Source organism: Palaemon carinicauda, chromosome 20, assembly GCF_036898095.1.
Source record: "Palaemon carinicauda isolate YSFRI2023 chromosome 20, ASM3689809v2, whole genome shotgun sequence".
NCBI classification, from domain to species: Eukaryota; Metazoa; Arthropoda; class Malacostraca; order Decapoda; family Palaemonidae; genus Palaemon; species Palaemon carinicauda.
The window spans coordinates 95,442,020-95,446,494 of record NC_090744.1 but is presented as its reverse complement, the minus strand read 5'-3'; the positions used below and the strand labels follow the sequence as shown (position 1 = coordinate 95,446,494).

At 33.8% G+C, this 4,475-nt stretch overlaps 1 non-coding gene across 1 annotated transcript; it reads left to right on the top strand.

Annotated features, from left to right (window-relative positions):
* The first annotated feature begins 205 nt into the window (after window positions 1-205).
* Window positions 206-277, top strand: TRNAT-UGU (transfer RNA threonine (anticodon UGU)). The gene has a single exon. It is a non-coding gene; the product is annotated as a tRNA-Thr (tRNA).
* The last annotated feature ends 4,198 nt before the right edge of the window (window positions 278-4,475 follow it).

The window sequence follows — 4,475 nt, the reverse complement described above, 5'->3', positions numbered from 1 at the left end:
CGAACAAAAGAATGGTGGTTGACTTGCAAAATATGATTAGCGAAAGATAATAGTAAGATCAATTATTTCCACAACTTATTTCAACATTTATTATCTTACAAGAGAATATAGTTAATATAAATTCATGAGAAAATATTGTTTTTCATAATTATGATTGATGTGCAAAAAATGACTATATCTAGTAACGATCGATTCGTTTGCCGGAGCCTCCTTAGCTCAGGGGCAGAGCACTGGTCTTGTAAACCAGGGGTCGAGAGTTCGATTCTCTCAGGGGGCATTGTATCAAATTTTGTAAGAAGAAAATGTACTCAGATCGTCCACTTTAATATAGATTCATTCACCGAGATGAAAGATTCATTTCATAAAGGTTAAGAGGAAGGATTGCGAATACTTAAAGTGATTATAAAGCAAATATTCTATTTTAAAATCCCCACAGAATAAATTTATGATTAGCGAAGAGTTAAAACACCATATCGGTGACAAGATCAAGTCTAATATTCTCGAAGATTCAACATTAGAAATTTAGCAAAATTAAGCATTCTATTAATAAAGAAGCGTCAACTGAAGACGTGGAAACATTAAATAATGAAGATGAAGTTTTATTCATAATGAGGGCGGATGGTATATAGATGGAGAGTTAATGGGAAAGCCACTGAAAATATCAAATGAACACTGGCCAAAAAATTATGATTAAAAAATGAAATTAACATGTATTTATTGATGTAAACTAATGGAACACAGAAAAAAAACCCATTGGGTTCGGATATACTCAATATAAGACGACTCAGCATGCACATGATGTTGCTATGTTTGTGAATTGCAAGTAGGAAGGGAAGATCCAGTCTCCAAATTAAGCCCAACAAGATTATGAATAGCAATGGATGCAAATGCAGAAGAGCGTTCGTTAGTGTTGACTCGTATGACGTTGAAGGTCACTGATAAAGAGCAGGAATTGAGAAGGGCAGAGAAAATACATCTCACAATGCATTAAATGGAACATGGACAGAATGTTAAGACATTCAGAGATAAAATGTTTTGTACAGAATATCATATTGAAAATAAAAGAAATAATAGAAGCTTGTAGCAATGCCATAGGCATAAAAGAATACACATTTATAGTCTTGGCTGAGGATTTCTCAGATTACTACAGATCCCTTCAAAATGATCAGATTCGTTAATGACACTCATAAGAAAAAACACCATATCCAGAAGAGAAGGTGATTGCCTTTATTCATGGAAAAACAATGAACAGGCATAAAGAAAATGAACAGAAGCCTTAATCTCCTAATCTAAACTCTTTACAGTCACAACTAGAAAAGCAGTCTGAGGGCAGACCTCCGCCACGGCAGCTTATTTCTCGATACGAGCTTGCTTTTCCCAGAATCGATTTAGACCGTAGGCGTTTGTGAAGTCTGTTTGACAACCATGTGCGAACTTGGTGTTGAGGTTATTAATTCACTCGACCTTTTGCTCGACCTTGACCTTTGACCTGGGACTTTCAAAATTGAATCACTTCCAGGTCTCAACATAACAATTAATCTCTGAAAGTTTCACTACTCTACGAGTAAAACTGTGGCCAGGCAGTTGTTCACTAACACATAGACATTATAATAAACTGCCAACTGAGATGAAGGATCTAAAGGGAGCAATTGAATTCAAGAAGAAACTAAAGACATTACTTTTCACAAGATCATATGATTTGGAAGATGCTACAATCAAAGAATTGTATAAGTTATAATGAAAATGTTTCGTTAGATGATTGATATGGACCCGCCCGAGTAGTAGTTCACTCGACTTCAGTGGAGGGTTGGATTTAAACCCAAAACAAGTAACAAGTAAAAACATAACCTCCACCCAACTAAGGTGGAGGAGGTAATAAAGCTCAAAGTTGAAGTTACGAGGCTCAAATCTTCCTTGGGAAACCATAAAAGATCCATCAAGGAATATTAGCTATAAAGAGGACAGCATTCAATTGTGATCTGCCAAATTCTATTATCTGTAGACTGACAAATATGGCACTCCTCTTTGGGAAATGAAGAACTTAAGTCTCCTTTAGACTTTATTTCTGTTACGCTTGGTGACACACACACAATATACATATATATATATATATATATATATATATATATATATATATATATATATATACATATATATATATATACATATATATATATATACATATATATATACATATATATATATATATATACATATATATATATATATATATATATATATATATACAGTATATATATATATATATATATATATATATATATATATATATAGTATAAATATTCTGAAGCCTACAGATTCCTTACGGTTCTATGCCCTTGTTATGCAAAAGTCAAAGATTTGCGCAACAAAACTTGATCTCCCAAGGAATTTTTCTTCTCGTCATTTACAGGTCTGTGTCACTTCCATTTTCTAATTAAACCCTCCGAAATTAATTAGGTTAAGTTCCATCCTTAGAATTCGCCCAAATAGGGAACAGACGAATTAAAAACAGGTTATCTAGCCCTTTAAGTAAAGTGAAAGCCATTATTTAAAGCTCATTTATGACAACAGAGATTAGTTTTTTTCAAGAAAACTACAAACTAGCTGAAGACACTTTACGATGCCAAATTTTGTACACAGGACACATGTCCCAAGTTCATGCTTAAACAATTTTCTAGCAACACCCATAAGCAACTTTATTTTTTTTTTTTTAATGAATATGCCTGTAAATAACTATGTTGGTCCTAAAGAAGTTGCCTCAAATACGTGGTTCATAGATAAGAGACAGGTGAACATTTTATTTTACCTAAAATTCTCCCCATTGGATTTATACAACAAAATACCCTCCTGGGTAGTACAGTGGTAACGAATTCGCCTAGCATTCGCATGGCAGCAGCTCGATCCCAGACCGAGACCGTGAGTTTAAAGCTATTTACATTAAAATAGATATTTCCTATACAAACTATAAAAACTTCAACAAAACAAGAGGAAGAGAAATATGAGAATATCGTACCGAGTGTACCCTCAAGCAAGAGAGCTCCAACCCAAGAAAGCGGAAGGCTATGGCACTACCCAAGTCTAGAGAATAATGGTTTGATTTCGGAGTGTCCATCTCCTAGAAGAGCTGCTTACCACAGCTAAAGAAAAGTAGCCACTGAACAATCACAGTGCAGTAGTTAACCCTTTGAGAGAAGAATTGTTTGGTAATCTCTGTGTTATCAGGTGTATGAGGACAGAGGCGAATATGTAAAGAATATGCCAAACTATTCTGTGTATGTGTATTCAAAGGGGAAATGAACCGTAACCAGAAACTGGGATCCAATGTAGAACTGTCTGACCATTCAAAGGACCTAATAATGCTCTAGCGGTAGTACCTCAACGGGGAGCTGGTGCCCTGGCCAACCTACTACCTAAAAGTCATGTTATTAACGGTATGGATGAAAACTAATTATTTGAATACAGTTTACTATTATCATTAATAAGAGCCAAGCTGCGGTAGTAAGTTTTATCGGAAACTTACGGAAACCTATATTATTGATTATTTCTTTATAATTTACCTTGAAATATGAAGGAAAGGAAAGTGAATTCATATTTGACAAAATTAACCTTTTTTATTCAAATAAGGCTGGTTTACTAATCATAATATATAAATTGAATATTTAATATAGTTGTAGTTTTCTTTCCTTTATATGTTACACAATTCACCTTTTTATTTAAATAAGTTATTAAGTGTATAAAGATTAAACTGTTAAATACATTTAATGTCAATATCATTGTATATAAGAATCATGTTAAAAATATTTTCACAAATCAGTATGTTTCTAACTTAAAAACATATTTAGAAAAATAATAAAATAAAAATTTAATTTTATCATATATTAAATGTTATAATGTATATACAAAAATGTAAAATATAATTTGTTAAGGAAATATTTCTTTATAAAAGGAAAAAAATGTATGTTAAGAAAATGTAATTGTATTTTCATAATAAAAGATAAAAACAAAAAATAAGGCCGTTTTTCTAATTGCAATACCTTTCCAAACGACTGTTTCTCCGAGTTCCAATTTTTCAAAGGGCCACAAAGGTAACCAGAAAGTAATTCAAGGTAATGACCAAATTGCAATTATTTCCAATGGAAGTTTTCTAAATGCTTCGAGAGTGTGGATTTGACAATAACCGAGCACTGTGCGCTGTGAAATACTGAATGCCCCAGAATGCAATACAGTGGTAACGTGTTTGCCTAGCATTCGCATGGCAAGAGATCGATCCCCGCCCAGGACCGTGAGTTTAAGCTGTTTACTGGGGAGGCTACTGCTGTGGTAGGGCACCACAGTGGGGGGTTGGGCTTGCCCGGCTGACGTTCTGGTGAACATCTATTCTGATGGAACCGGAACTGAAACCAGTCACCTTTAACCTTTAACATGACTGGAAAGGTCCTACAAGGTGTAGGATTTTCCTGCTAAATAGGACGAGA